At 45.7% G+C, this 16,068-nt stretch overlaps 1 protein-coding gene across 5 annotated transcripts in view; it reads right to left on the bottom strand.

Moving 5' to 3' along the window:
* The window catches only part of MFAP3 (microfibril associated protein 3), a 118,648-nt gene that overhangs the window by 54,010 nt on the left and 48,570 nt on the right, over nt 1-16,068 (bottom strand). For all 5 annotated transcript variants that reach the window (XR_016392830.1, XR_002646920.2, XR_016392828.1 and 2 more), the window contains 2 exons: nt 3,508-3,736; nt 2,974-3,092 (listed from right to left, as the gene is read on the bottom strand). The gene's annotated coding sequence lies outside the window, so the exon portion shown is untranslated. The remainder of the gene's footprint in view (nt 1-2,973; nt 3,093-3,507; nt 3,737-16,068) is intronic.

Here is a 16,068-nt window from a genome sequence, read left to right as displayed (position 1 = left end):
TGTCTCCAAAAGGCTACATTATTGCTTTGGTAAGATTCTGGGGACTATTTCTATCAAGAACAAAGGGGAAAATGGAGGCAACTCCCCAGTAATTCTCACTGCCTCTCAACACATTTGTACTGGAAAATCCACACATTTGCAACCTAAGTGAGTTTGGGAGCCTAAAATATATCTGGCAAGCTAAATAATTTCCTCACTTCATTTTCCTAATCTAGTCCTAGCATTGATATTTCTAAGCAATATGTGACCACAAGCGAGTCACTTAACCTTTCCAAGTATCTGTTTCCCCTTCTTAAAATGCAGACCTCCGACTGAATCATCTCCTTGGGCCCCTTCAGCTCTCATTTTCTCTGTCTTTTTCATTCATGGCTTTGATCCTTGTGCAGGTCAGTTATCTCTAGCAACAAGTGAGATGTGGAAAAAGAAACTCAGGTGGTCTACCATCTCCCTGAACCTCAGTGTTGTGATCTGAATAAAGTTAACATGTTTAAGGGTGTCTTTTCTAGACCAGCAGGGTAGCAAAGTAGTTATAAGCATGGGCTTTCAGGCAGGCAGTCTGGAATCAAATCTGGTCTCTATCACTTACTACCTGTGTGGCCTTGAGCAAGTGCCAATCAACATGAAGCATGGATAGTTCTATTTAGGCAGAAAAGCAAGAAGTCTCAGTTTCCTTATCTGTAAAATGGGACTGAAGATAATGCCTGCTGCTTACAGTCATTGTGAGGAATAAATACACAGTGCTTTCCAAATTTCTATCATACAGTAAGATAAAACATAGTTTCTCTGATAAATGGGCAAATGACGCTTGGTCCTAAGATTAGGGACACGTGGAGCAGTGGGGATTGAGGCCAAATGGGTCAGTTTACTGCAGCTGACTGTTAACACTGTAGGTCTCAGTGTTGCCAGATCTGATTTTTTTCTTTTTCAAGAGAAACCAGAAATCTGGATTTTTATGTGAGATTGCCTAATCTTAAAATACTGGCTCACATTTATTTTTTTAAACATGCAAATAAGACATGGCTGCTGCCAGGATGTGGCCCACAGTTCTTCAGTTGGTAACCTCAGTTTGTAACCATTAAGTGCTCAATGAATGATGGGGAAAACCCCGGTCATCTTAGTTAGCACTCTCAAGCACTCTCAACCACCCAATTTTACAGATATGGAAACTGAGGCCAAGGCTAAGAAAAGTGAAATGACTTGCCCAATGTTGCATGGCTTTATTATGTTAAAGATGGGACTCTAACTCAGGTCTTTTGACACTTAGTTTGGTGCCCTTTTGCCAAGTCACAGGAATCCTTCTAGAAACTCACAGCCTGGATGGTGAGCTGCCCTGGAGCCACAATCCTTGCTTTCCCCCCATGTCTTTTCCTGCAGTGCTTACAGATAACTGTGTTTTGAGATGATACACATCATCTGTGCATAACACCCACAGTCCAACAGTGGCTCAGACCGGGGCAGGGGTGATTCCGAGTGTTCGCAGCTATTCCCCTCACTCCATGCCTCCCGTCTCTGCCCACTTTCCCTGAGATCAGCTACAAAATGAGTTTTAGCTGGAATGTATCTTTTTAAAAGGTTACAGGACAAAATAATCCTTGATGCAATATAATTATAAAATATAATCTCATTTGTGGTTAAATCCTCGAGCTTCAGGACATTTTAAGCTAAAAATGGATAGTTTTATTTTTAATAAAAACAAGATTAGCAAATGAAAATCTACTATAATTCCTATTAGAAAGCTCTAAAGCATTGCTGCCTCTGATTGAGCTTCCAGACGCCCTCCCCACCATCCACATCCCCTGATGCATCCTCCTCTCTGGGGAGCCTGATAGATGTACCCACATTGCCTTCTGAAACCTCCCTCTTGGGCCCCAGTTCTCAACCTTCATTTCCTTCACTTTAAATTCTAGTGCAAACCAGCTCAGCCCTCCATCAGCACCCCTCGGCTCTGACAGGCTCTCTGCCCATCGGGAAGTCCGCTCTGCTCCATTCTAAGAGTCTTGTTAGGGGTGACTGGGACGTGTACCATTGGCAAATCGCTTCCGGAAACGAGTTTCCCACTTTGAAGGGAGATGGAGCAGGGAAAATCCCGCTGGGGGACTGGCATGGTTTATCAGCCTTCGTCCCAACTCTGTGTTCTTAACAGGGGTTTTCATAATCTCCTTTCCCTCAGTTGCTTCCTCTCAAAGGTATTTGCATTTAAACAAGAGTTTGCTCCCCTGCTGATTATTTTCCCCCTCTTTGATTCCATTGCAAAAGCAGCCAGAGTTGCCCGGGCGTGCTGGTGTCTGGATGGGCTGCATGGTAACAGCTGGGTGTAAACTTCGCCTCTTCCTTTTGCAGGTACGGTTGGCAGAGTAAGCACATTTAGGAGAAATTTCCAGGAAGTGAAAAGGGAACTATTTGTCACCTCTGAGTCTCCTGGGCCTGCTTCAAAAGCCTCTGGTAACATTTCTCAGAGAGAAATATTACCCTCTAGGTAATATTTTAAAACATTACCCTCTAGGTAACATTTTAAAGCCAAGAGCACATGATTCTACCCAGGGAGAATGGTGCAAAGAGCAGGAAAAAAGCGTTCCAGTGTCTCCTTGACACTGACCCATGGCATGACCTTGAGCAGACAGGTGATCTCTCGTTAACTTGGGTGCTCTTACACTGTGCTGGGTGGAGGAGAAGCCTCTGAGGCTGAACTCCAAGACCCTCTTCCCTGTGGGGCTTAGCTCACCTTGCATTTAGCAGAGTTCAGCATATTAAACACACAAGCTTTGGTGTCAGACATAGCTGGATCCAAAACCCAGATGCATTCCACACACACTTGTGACTTTAGACAAATAGCTTAACTGTTTGAAGCCTCGGCTTCACCGTGGGGTAAAGTTGGGCTGTAGTAGATGGGATTGTTGTTCTTGATTCTTCACACCCTCGGTCTTCCATGTGACCTTGCAGGGCACACACATGCACAGGAATATATTTTCTTACCTTATGGATGTTGGGCTTCGCCATATAACTTGCTTGGGCCAATGGAACGATAAGGACTTGGTGTGAGCAGAGGCCATAAATGTGCTTCCAAGGTTTGGCTTGGTTCTTGCATCTATGACCTACCATGGAAAGAACACGAACATTATAGTGTCTTGTCTAAGGAAAATGAGGACACAGGTGGAACAGACTAGAGACCATCAACAGCCTGGAGACTACCTATGGCTTGAAGCTGAGCCCCTCCCAAACTGGCCTGTAGACTCAGAAACTAGAACATGAAATGCTCTTTAATATAAACCGTTGGGTTTTGAGGGGTAGTTTGTTATGCACAAACTACCATGGTTGTGGCCATAGCTGACTGATACAGAGAAGTTACAATACTGAGGATTAACTGAGAATATGCATGTGTTACCTGGCTGCCGTATACCACTGCTTTGTTCAGTCTGCACTACTCCCAAAGAACTCAACTTCAAACACATGTGTAAGTGCGTACAAACGTATAGATGATCTAAAGAGCAAGTCAATATTTTTTCTTACCATCATAGTTTTTCCTCCTCTTAATGCAGTGCCAAGTAGACAGCGAGCTTTCAATAAATGGTGACCATGATGAAAATGATGATAACTCTGGCGAGGGCAATCTCTGTGCACTTTAGTTGGGGTGCACTTGGCATTGTACCCCAGGAATCTTCTTGGTAGACTCTTCTAGCTTGTTTCTTAAACACCCGAACTCATGGATATCTGTTTCATTTGCAGCTCTTGGTCTGACCTTAAGAGTAATAATAATCCATAACTTCTAAGGAGCATTTTAGAGCTTATGAAATGAGTTACAATTCATTCATTCAGCATTCATTTAATGAAATTTTATTTTTAAAATGCCCACTAGATGCAGGCATTGCCTAAAGTGCTGGGAAAACAGCAGTGACCAAGACTGGGGAAGTCTGTGCCCTCATGGGACTTGTGTTCCAGGCAGGAAGGACCACACAACTGAACAATTAATTAACTCAATATTCTAAACAAATATTTAAAAGTACATATTTTACGAGCAAATAATTAAATAAGAGCTTAATTAAACAGACTGTGGTAAGTACAACAGAGAAAATAGAACAGGATTGAGTGACAGGGAAGGATTGAGGGCACTTTTTAGATGGGTTATCAGGGCCAGTGACTGCAAAGAGAATAGGTACCCAGGAGTCCAGGTGTTTAGCTAGAGTATGGAGGTGACATATTTTACCTTGGAATCTTATAACAACCTTGCCAGGTACCTATTCTTATTTCTCTCACCCCTCCTCTCCTTTTTTCCAGTGAGGAACCCATGGCTCAGAGAAATCAGATACCATGCCTCACGTAGCAGAGGAAGGAACTGGGACTTAAAATCAGTTGTTTGGAGGTTACCCAGAAGGCACCGGGCAGCAGAAGACCTCAGATGAGGATGTCAGGAATCCAGGTGATTGCCTCGCCCACCCTAACCCCCAGCTCCCATGTTGGGGATATGACCATCTTTAAGGCAGTGTCATTGATGACCCCCGACCCACCTGCCCAGTGTTACCAGCCAATACACCCAGCAGGAGGAAGGCAATCCTCACCAGTCCTTCCCTAAGAGAGACAGCTGGGTGCCTGGAGCAGCACACACTGCCTGGTCCACTGTGGCAGCCAAAGATGCCAGCTGTCACCTGGCAGCCTTTGGATGATGCAGTGATTCAGGGGAGCGCCATTGCTAACTCAATCACACCTCCCTGCCGCAGGTGGCAGCCACAGACCCACAGCATGAGCACTGAGGGAGGGCCTTCACTTCCAGATGCAGAACCAGTGATGCGCGGGGGCGCCAGGCAGTCTGGTTCCCACGTGCAGCCTAGCACACATGCTCTTCTCAGCCTTTGGCTTCTGAGCTCAGGATTCCATAGATATAATGTCTCTGAGTTTACCACCACTCGAAATTAATCAGTAGTACCTGCTGTCTAAAATTTTCCTTATGGAAAAATGGAGGCACAGAGCAGGCAATGACTTACTCATAGTCATTTGCAATTCTGAGTTCTGGCTAGACTAGGGACCCTTCTAAGTCTTGGTCTTCAACCAAGTGTTGAGAATCTGCTATGTGCCGGGTGCTGTACTAAATGCTGATGAGCTCACGTCTTCTGAGAAAGAAAGAAACATGAACAGTTATGGGTGTTATTTACCTTAGAAGTGATGTGATAGGAATAGGTGTGGGTGACCTCTGGGGGTCCCCAAAGTAGGGAATCTACACTTCTGCAGTGGCAGAGAGGGGAGGCCGGTGGGTGGGGTCTTGAAGGTCTAACGCAAAGGTCATGCTTGAGCTTTCTCCTGCTCTTTCCAGTAAAAGATATTCAGATTTTCCATTTGCATAAACTCATTTTATTAAAAGTAAAAAAATTCACTTATCTATTTTTAGCTTCAGTTTTGTTTAAGTTTGAATATGTAGTTATGAAGAAAGTGTTATCATCAAAGCTGTGTGAATTTTAGCAGATCCTCAAGCCTCTCTGTGCCTCAGTTTCTTCAAAGGGGGCTTGGGAAGACTGAATGAGTTAAAATATACACAGTGGTTAGAACGAGGCCTTACACTATATGCTGTGATTCTTGCCTTCCTTCCCAGAGGACACCATTAGGTGGAAATTGGGTATGAATGAGCCACGGCAGCAATCCAGACGCCTGCAGTTTCCGAATCCTGCCCCTGAAAGCTGCAGGAGCCACGTCCAGCCTCAGTGAGCTGGGGTCTGTGGACGCAGCCTATGCCATGGTTAACCTGCAGCGCTGCTGTGAGGATTGCTGTGGGATATCGTTTGGGTATAGGAACGTGAGGCTTATTATTTCTCAAAAGACAACCACGTGGCCTGTGGGTTTGTTTTTGTTGGCCACAGGCCAACATTTATTTCGTTTGCTAAAACACGCAAACAAACAAAAGGTCCACACTGCAAAGCACTGAGAGGCGAGACGCATGTTTAGGCAAATCAGGAGACAGTAACAATCCATCACAGCCAGTTTCAAAGCCTGCTGCGCTTGTGACTGGGCTTGGGGAGGCTCTGCACAGAAACTCCATGCTTAATTGGGTCTCAGGTCTTTGGTATTTGCTGGCATCACATGGGAGGGACTGGCAAAGACAGGAACAAGTTAGCTGTGATTGGAAGTTTGGATTTCAGAACGGAGCAGTAGCTGGGAACTTAGAGCTGAAATCTCACTCCCAAGGAGGCTCTAGTGCACTAAAAACCCACCAAGAAACATCTGGGGTGGGAGGATCAACAGCCAGTTGATCCCAGGTATTGGGGGTGGCTGCATACAAGGTGATATGGGAAGCAACCCGTGTTTGTCTGGCACTCAGGATACAGAGCGTCTCCAAGTTCTCACAGCCTGAGGGAGGCAGGAGGAAGCTCACTATCTGGGATATGCCAAGGCGAAATGAGCTCGAAACTCAGTTGTGGTGCCCACTGGAGCACAGTGGACGCTGCAGCTGCTCTGTCTCTGTGCCTTCAAGGATGTCACTGTTCCTCCCCCTTCCCCAGGATTTTGTCTGCCAGAGGAGTCCCCCACCTACAGCTACCCTTCAAAACCCTGCTTTGGACTTGCTAGATGAATCATGTCACTGCTCAAACACCTTCAACAACTGCCCCAAACATACAGAATAGAGTCCAAACCCTAAACTCAGCACCCAAGGCGGCTTACCCTGATATGGCCCATAAGTGCCACTGCTTCCTCTATTCCATGTTTTAACCACAGCATACATGCTCACTGCAAATGAACCCCTATTTACTATCTCTGGGCCTTTGCTGATGCTATTTCCTCTGCCTGAAGGCCTTCCTTGCTCTTTCCTCATCCTAATCATGTCACTTATTAGACAAGAGTTTATTTGCTTGGTGTGTCTATTATGTGGCAGAGACTATTCTGATGCTGTTTGAAATGGCCAGACTGCAAAAAAGGCCACAAATTCTTCCCCTCCTTGAATCCACGTCCCCTCACCTATAACCCTGTGTGCCCTCCCGTTCTGACTCTGGGTTCAGCCATGTGATTAGTTTTGGCCAATGGGATATTACCAAATGTGATGCAAGCAAAGGCCTGAAAAGTGCCTGTACTCTTTTTGTTTCTCTTGGAAACCTTCTGCTTCTGTGTGAATGAGCCGGGGCTAGCCCGCTGGAAGCTGAGAGACCTTGTGAATCAGAAATGATGGCTCAACCAAGGGCCCTAGACCAGTCAGCCCCAAGCAGACCGTGTGTCTGTTCACAGATGCATGAGTGAGCCCAAACTGCCAACCACAAAATCCTGTACTAAATAAATAGTCGTTGTTTTAAGTAACACTTTTCAGGTGGTTTCTTAAACACAATAGATACCTAATGCAGTCATCGATGGGTCTTATCAGTCTAATCTCTTACCCCTTCTGTTGGTGCTAGCAACCTGCTTTTATAGTGATAAACATCCTCCTCCATTCTAAGTTAGATGCTTCTGGTGAAGTTAGTCTACCTGCTCCTCTGACTGCAGGACTGTCGATCAGTGTATCTCTGGCCACCACGATGGGCACATGGCTCAAATGGTCTAATAAGCCTCAGATCTGGGATTTCTGTTGAAATTCCTGAAACAATAATGCTCTTTTTCCAGCAGGGTGGCTAAGCCAGGAGAAGGTCAGCCTCGAGTGCTCACACAGCTCCCACAGAAAAGAGAAGGACCAAGAGACGGAGAGCAAGTCCTGCCGACACGGGTCCCTGGATCAGCCTGTGCCTACAGTTCCATCTCTCCCTGGGTTTTTTTTTGGTTACATAAGACAGAAAAAAAAAAAAATCCTCTACTTCTGTTTAAGCCAGTATGAGTGGGATCTCTGTCATTTATAGCCCCAAATTTCTGACTGATGCATTCCTCAAATGCTACCTTCTCCAAAAAAACTTTACTTCATCTCCTGGCAAGAACGGAGGTTCCTAAAGATTTTTGCACATAGTCAAGAACACTAACTTCAAGTCGGACAGACTTGACCTACAGTGATCACAGGGCTTGCATTAGAGACGGGCACGTGACCCATGACAGACCAGTGGGTGTCATTTCTGGGACTTTTACTAGAACTGTTAAGGAAGAGAAGTTCTTTCTCTATTGACATTGCCAGACTAGAAGAATGAAGCCAGGAGTTTGTAGCCTCCATCTTGCAACCAAGAGGAAAATCCTGTCTGGGGTGACGGCAACACAGAGGGAAAGGAAAAGCCAAGGCAGGAGATGGACAGTGTCATCTTTGAGCCCCTCTATCCAGCTGAACTTGAAGACCAACTTACCCCTAGACCTTTTAGTTACTTGAGCCAATATCTTCCCTTTTTTATTTAAGCTGGTCATAGTTGGGTTTCTGTCACCGAAAGAGTCCTAAAGAACCTCTCTCAGCCTCAGGTTTGTCCTCTGCTAAATAAGGTTTAACAGTACCCCTCCCACACATGTAAGATGTCTAGCACAGCGCTGGCCCAGAGTGGGAGCTCCACACTGGTAATGGTCCTCCTTCCTCTGAGCTCTGGGAGTGAGGGTAGTATCCCCCTCTCTCTGCAAGCAGCAGCTTCTCCTCTGTTGGCCAGCTGATTGGAAATTGCCCAGAAGGCCAACAGCCTTCTTTCTTTGTTGCAAATGGTATCATTTCATCTGGGTGGATGCAGGAGCTCAGTGGAGTGTATATTTGTCCCTGATCTCTGGTTTTTGATTGCCACCCGGCATGTGCCCAGCAGGCAGCCTGCTGTGTTCTACATACCACAGCCAGATGATAAATCTTTGATTTTTGCTCTTCTCTGCTTCTTGGGAATAATGGGTCCATAATGAATTGCATCCACAAGAATAGCTGTAATTGTAACAGTGCCACAGAGATGGAGCTGGCAGATCAGCCTGTCCCACGAAATGTGCCTACTTTGTTCCAATCACTTTCTTTGAAATGGCTACCAACTTTGTTTTTCCATCTCAAACTTTTAATAAGCAGTGGGTTTTCTGTGGAAAGAGGAGAATGAAAGCTATATATCTGGGAGGTTTTATTCTTGGTTTGTTTATTTTATTCCCTTGTCTGCACAATTTCCCTTAGAATTTGGTCTCGGGGGTAGGGGGGAAACCTTTGGCTCCCAAATATCTTAGCCATGCTGGCATTGTGTCAAAGAATTGACACCTCCCTGATATCTAGAGATGCGGAATCACTTGTACACTATCTGAGGTGTTGATAACTGGTATTCTTACGGAAATCTCAGAGGAGATCTCAAAGATTGCAATGTGCACAGATCTCAATCTCAAAGAGATGAGTGGTTGCGGGGTGGGGTGCAGGGCTGCAAAGATTGGTAAAGAGGGGACGCCCCTGTCTATCCTGGGCTGTTTCCTGACAGCATGTCTTCTTGGAAGTTCACAGCCATCTTGACTCTCTGAGATGCTGGGGTCCAAACGGAACCAAATGATGAGCAGTAAAGAGCCAGGATGGTAAATATGACTTTCTAACGTTCAACTGGAATTGTAGGTAAACATAAGAAGAATCAGTATTAATTATATTTAGCAGCTATTAGTACTGTATACTTGCTATATGCCAGGCCAAGTACTCAGTATCAATTTTATCATTTAATCCTTACAACAACCCAGTAAGTTAGGTACTATTATTGCCCTGATATTTTAGTCAAGAAAACTGGAAGTTGAAAAGAAAAATGGCTTGACCCAGGGCAGAGGCTGAGTTTTGACCTCATAACCCACCTTTAAGCTACTATGTTAGGCCTAGTGAACGTGCTCAAGACTGCATTCTAGGGGACTTCCCTGGCGGTCCAGCGGTTTAGACGCGGCACTTCCACTGTAGGGGGCACGGGTTCGATCCCTGGTCGGGGCAGGGGGAGAAAAAAAGACTGCATTCTAGAAGACCCAGGAAGGTCAACCTCCAGCTCACTGGGTGACTTAGGGCAAGCAAAATTTCTCATCTTGGTTTTGAATTCTCCAGTTAAATTAGTGGATCGGCTCTAAATCCTCCAATGGGCCAGGTAGCCTTGGTTCAGGGGTCGGCCCCCTATCATTGGATGTAAGCTTGAGTCATAGCCAGGGAAGTCCACGGCAACAAAGTCACAGAGGGGATTCAATCACGGGACGGCGAGATGGGTCACCATGACCTTTACGGTTTTCTCTCCTATGAGAGTCTGATGCCAATATGTTTTTTCATCTATTTTTAAATCTAAGAGGCCAGCATTTGTGTTCCCTGAAGCTCGGCCATGCCGATTGCAAGGCAGTTCTATTTGCCTGCTGTATTTTGCTCTGGTGGCTCAGCAGGAGGCGGGGAGGAGGTGCCCATCCACTCAGCCCTCCTTCTGAAGCCTTTGCTTGGCTAAGCATGGGAGACTGGGTGGGAGGGCACCAAGATAATTGCTCAGAATACGTTTGCTGCTGGTGCTCCCGTTGTCTCTGCAGGCACCACATTTCCCCATCCCTAGCAGGGTTCTCACTGGGTTGAACGCTGAATGCCCATTAGGGAAGCTTGTCACTTTCTCATTTGCGGGAAATGACCGACACAGAAGGGCAGGTACCACTTAAAATGTCAAGGCAGCAGTGCAACTGGCAGGTAAATTTCTGTGTAAAAATCCTCTTTCTGCTTTAGAGCAAGGAGATTATGTAAGATTCTTTGACAGCCGTCAGACAGGAGGACTGCCTTCAGCCAGAGAGGAAGAGGTAAACAATCTCAGGAATCCAGCCAGCTCTTTCGCCAGTTGAAGATTCCAGTGCGGGCTGCCTCCACACTCACACTTCCAGTCTTCGTACAAGGCACCCTGTTCCCCTCCCAAAGCCCCTTTCCATGTCCACCGTTGATCAACACCTCCACTATCACTACCTCTCTTCCACCTCCCCTGCCATGTCCTTTTGGAATAATGTCCTAACTTATCTTCCTTCCTCTAACTTCTCTGTATGACAATCCATTCTGTAGGGAGCTGCCATTTGAAGACTACTGAAGGGGAATTCTGAGCAGCAGCTTCCCAGCATATGAAATTTCCAAGGCTTCTTGAGTGTTTACAGAAAACAAACAACACCTCTACTGCCCAATCTCCAAGCCTAACACTTTTTGTGTGCTTACTACATGATGCCAGGAACTATGCTAGGCACTTCATGCATTAATTTGTCTTTCACAACAGCCCTGTGAGGTGGGTATTAACAGCTTCATATTACAGCTGAGTAAACTGAGGCTGAGAATTAAACAACCTGCCTAAGATCTCCCAGTTTTTAAGTGCCTAACCCAGATCTAAACTGAAGTGGTCTGCATTTCCCCCCTCTTTTATTACTACTTTTAATAGACTTTACTTTTTCGAGTAGTTTTAGGCTTATAGAAAAATGGGAGTGCCAAGTATAGAGAGTTCCCATATGCCCCATTATCTTTGTCCCTCCCCCAACAGTTTCGCCTATTATTAGCATCTTGCATTGGTGTGGTACATTTGATGAGCTAATATTGATACATGGTTACTAACTATAGTCCATAGTTTACCTCAGGGTTCACTCTTGGTGTTGTACATTCTATGGGTTTTGACAAACACATAATGACATGTATCCACTATTACAGTATCAAAAGGATAGTTTCACTGCCCTAAGAATCCCCTGCACTCCACCCATTTATTCTCCCCCACCCAACTCTTGGCAATTACTGATATTTTTACTGTCTCCAACTGCAGACCCAGCTGCCCAGAGGCCCTCGGTAGTTTCTAGCTTCTTTCACTCCCTGGAACAATCATGCAGGGCAGGATTCAACAAAGCCGGACCCCACCATCGCCAGCATTGGTGGGAAGGGCTTCTTCCCCTGATTAGGCCTGGTTCTCATTGGGCTTGTGGGTAAAAACTCAGGATCTGTTTGCCTGTCTCCACAGACTCGGCAGGTGGCTCGGGGTGGAGAGATGGGACTGAGAGTTTCATCAGCAGAGTCAGAGAATTCAGCACATGGGGCAGGTGATGGAATGTGGCAGCAAAGGGCTGTTGGCTCATGGGCTCGCTCATGCTGTGATGGGGTAGCTAATGCTTATTGTACCTGCCTGTGGCAAACATACCTGTAGCCTGTCCTTCAGAAAAGTGCCCCCCCCAACCAATTATGTAGTGCAGCTTTTCAAATCTTTAGTATGCATGTGGATTTCCTGGGCATCTTGTTAAAATGCAGATTCTAATTCAGTAGGTCTCAGGCGAGGCCTGATAGTCTGCATTTCTAGCAAGTTCCCAGGTGATGCTGAGAGTAGCAAGGATGTAGGAAACAGAAAATGAATTTATATTGGGCTCATTGCCTGTTTTGTCATTGGGCTTTCTACCTAATTTCCTTAAAACTCTGATTATTTCTTATGCTTCAGAGAAACACTTGTACCTGGCTGAGTTCGATCCTAAGTTCCACCATTAAATAGGGACATTTACAATCTCAGTGTGCTCAGATGAAGGCACCTGGGATGGATAATGAGGCCAATTATTCAATAACCAATGTAGTCTTTCAGTAAATATCTTTCAAGCTCCTAGAATGTGCTAGACACTGTCCTCTTGGGACTTTGGGCTAGCAGCCAAAGGCAACAAAACTAAGCAAACAATCAAAGTAATTTCAAGTTGTGATAAATTCATGGAAGGACATTAACAAGGGCCTAAGCTGGAGACTAACGAAGGGGAAGGGAGTATCTTAGAATAAGTGGTTGTACAGGTTTCCTGTTGCTGATATAACAAATCAATGCAAACAGTGGCTGGAAACAACACAAATGTACTCTCTTACGGTTATGGATGTGAAGTTCTAAATCAGTCTCACAGAGCTAAGGTCAAGGTGTCTGGGGGCTGCTTTCCTTCTGGAGGTGCTAGGGGAGAATGTTTCCTTGCCTTACCAGCTTCTAGAGGTTACCCACCTTCCTTGGCTCAGGACCCTTTCCTGGAAACAGGCCAACCTCTGTGTGGGCCCACCAAAATAATCCAGGATAATCTCCCCATCTCAAGATCCTTAATCAGGGAATTCCCTGGTGCTCCAATGGTTAGGACCCTGCGCTTTCACTGTCGAGGGCCCAGGTTCAATCCCTGGTTGGGGAACTAAGACCCTGCAAGCCACTCAGCGTGGCCAAAAAAAAAAAAAGATCCTTAATCACACCTGCAAAGTCCCTTTTGTCGTGTCAGGTAACGTGTTGACGGGTTCCAGGGATTGGGATGTGGACATCTTGTGTGGGGTGGGGGGAGTAAGCATTATTCTGCCTACCACGGGGTCAAGAAAGCCTCCCTGGGGAAATAACATTCAAGCTAAAGACTGAGCACAAGTCAGAAATGAGAAGAGTAGAAGGAACAGCTTTCTGGATGGAGCCAACAGCGAGGGCAAAGACCCTGAGGAGAGAGCTTTTTAAGTCCAAGCACTGGAGAGAGCCCTGGGGTGTGGGAGCACAGGGAGTAGACAGGATGAGGGCGTAGCAGATGGCAGGGGTTGGGCCTGTGGGCCCCGCGGGCTATTATGAGGGCTTTGGATTTTACTCCAAGTGTGGTCAGGAGCCACTGGAAAGTCGAAGCCTGCTGCTAACGTGATCTGATTCGTGTCCGAAGGAGTGATGGTTTCTCAGCTGCAGCCCACGCTTGCCTTGTAGAAATGTGCCACACAGCCCAGTGTGCCCAGCTCTTCTGACTTCTCAGGCAAAGTTGGAAATCTGGATACTTTTAATGTCAAACTCCCTATTTTATATTACTGACAATATACTGGAAAATTTAAAAAACACACCTACAAGTAAGGTTTGGCTGAGACCTGCCAGGCCACCATCTCTGAAGAAGTTCTGCTACCTACTCACTGCGTGACCTGGAGTGAAATATGGAAACTTCGGGGCTTCAGGTTCCCAGTCTGTACAGTGGAGAGAATACTGGTGGCTATTACAGAGGGTTGAATGGATTCAAAGTCTATTAATGAGAGAATCCATATAAAATACTTAGTACCGTGCCTGGAAGCTTTCAGTATATCCGTACCCATGTATGTATGTTTTTTAATTTGAGGGGATTAGATGAAGGTTTGAAAGAGATGACCTTTAAAATTGCTTCTGGCTCTGAGATTCTAGGATGATAAAAGAGTCCTGAGTTGCCTTCCTTCACCTGGATTTAATTTCCTTACCCAGTATGCTTCACACAGAATGCATGGTTGCTAAGATGACAGCAGGCTCCAAGACAACTATGCTTGACAGCAAAAACCACCGTGGTCAGGAAAAAGGCCCCTGCTGCTGACTACACACAGTACCAAGGAGTAAGAGCCCCAGCAATCAAGCCCCAGTATCTGCTCAATTTTCTCAAGAGTTTTGGAATTAACACTGCCTGAGCTTCTGAAACTCCAAATGTGGCTCCTTTTTTCTTTTTTTTTAAATTGAAGTATAGTTGATTTACACTATTGTGTTAGGTTTAGGTGTACAGCATAGTGATTCAGTATTTTTCAAATTATATTCCATTAAAATGTATTACAAGATAATGGGTATAATTCCCTGTGCTATACAGTATATCTCTGTTGCTTATCTATTTTCTATATAGTAGTTTGTACCTGTTAATCCCATACCCTTAATTTGTCCCTTCCTCCTTCTCTCTCCCCTTTGGTAACCACAAGTTTGTTTTCTATATAGTTGAGTCTGTTTTCTGTTTTGCATATACATTCATTTGTATTATTTTTTAGATTCCACATGGAAGTGATATCATACAGTATTTGTCTTTCTCTGTCTGACTTATTTCACTAAGCATAATATTCTCTAGGTCCATCCATGTGGCTGTAAATGGCAGTATTTCCTTTTCTATGGCTGAGTAACATTCTATTTTATATATATATATATATGCCATATCGTCTTAATCCAATTGTCTGTTGATGGGCACCTGGGATTCTGGGTGCCCTTCTTTCTACTCAGGGGAGTAAAATCTGGGGAGGGTATAGGCGAGTACAGGTCACTGTCTCTAGACAGGTGAACCTGAAGATTGAAGGCTTTTGCTCAGGAGGGCCTCCTCCCAGGACCACATCAAATATCTCCCCACCCTCAGGACTGTACCCAGAAAGGCACAGAGCAGAGTCAGGGCAAGCCTGATGCCAGGCAGAGCTCCAGGGAGGAGCGCTGGTCACCAGAGGATGTGGCAGGTTTGAATTTTATCAGTAAGATCAATGTTTGTAAATGGCAATGACAAATAAATTGCACAGCTTCTTGGAATACTATCCAAGGACACTTCAGCGTACATTTACACACTCACACAGAACTTTAATTTCTTTACCAAGTTTCACCAGCAGCTTGGAGTTGGGAAGATAAAGAGCCATGCCTGATCACCAACACATCTCTCGCTAATTGAACTTCCCCAACAGGAGGCTGCAGTCACAGTGGTAGGCTGGGAGGTCTACCTGAATCTCTGAATCACAAATTTTAGTGTCTCTAGGGTGGGTAAAATGCTCCAACTGTGCCACTTTAGGGGGACCATGTGAGGGAACTGCCCAGCACTGTACAGATGGAGGGCACAGATTCTGACAGTACTCAGGTCCTGGGCTGCAGTTCTTTTGCCTCAGCCTGGTGTTCAAGGCTGTTTGTTAAGGCTCTTTGTTTGCAAGCCCAGACTGACTCAGGCTAACGGCTAACTCAGGCCCAAAGGGGGCCTAATGGAAGACTGTGGGGCTGACAGAGTAAAAAACAAAACAAAACAAGAAAGGGCTGAGACCTTGGACAGGGCCGGCAAAGGCAGCTCTGAGATCCAGGGCAGAAATGAACATGAACTCACTCCCTGGGGACACCATCTGGTGAGTTGGTGCAATGGTTTTCAGTCTCTGTGTCATTCTGCTCATGGATTGAAATCCCTGAGAGACTCTTATGGTGTAGGGTCATCTCTCTCCTGCCCAGTGTGTGTCGGGACTGACAGGCCCGCCAGTCTGCATGCTATGGGGAAGCAGGTTTCCCCAAAGAAATATTGATGTACTGCTACCAGAAAAAAAAGGACGAAGGCAGGCAGAGACAGCAGCTGTCTGCACAAAGGCCCTGCATGAAGAGGTTCCAGCCACCCTACTGGCCTACTTCCCAAGACTCCCAGCACATGCTGTCCCCTCTTTTTTACCATATTCCCCATTTCTTCTGGTTTGTGTCCTGCTCACCCTGGGATGCCCTTCCTGCCTACCTCTGCATGTTCCCCAAGCCCATATCATGGAAAGGG

The sequence above is a fragment of the Delphinapterus leucas genome, chromosome 3 (assembly GCF_059928025.1).
Source record: "Delphinapterus leucas isolate spDelLeu-1000000601 "Yukka" chromosome 3, BTC_Dleu_Yukka2, whole genome shotgun sequence".
NCBI lineage: Eukaryota > Metazoa > Chordata > Mammalia > Artiodactyla > Monodontidae > Delphinapterus > Delphinapterus leucas.
This window is presented reverse-complemented; position numbering and strand designations above follow the sequence as displayed.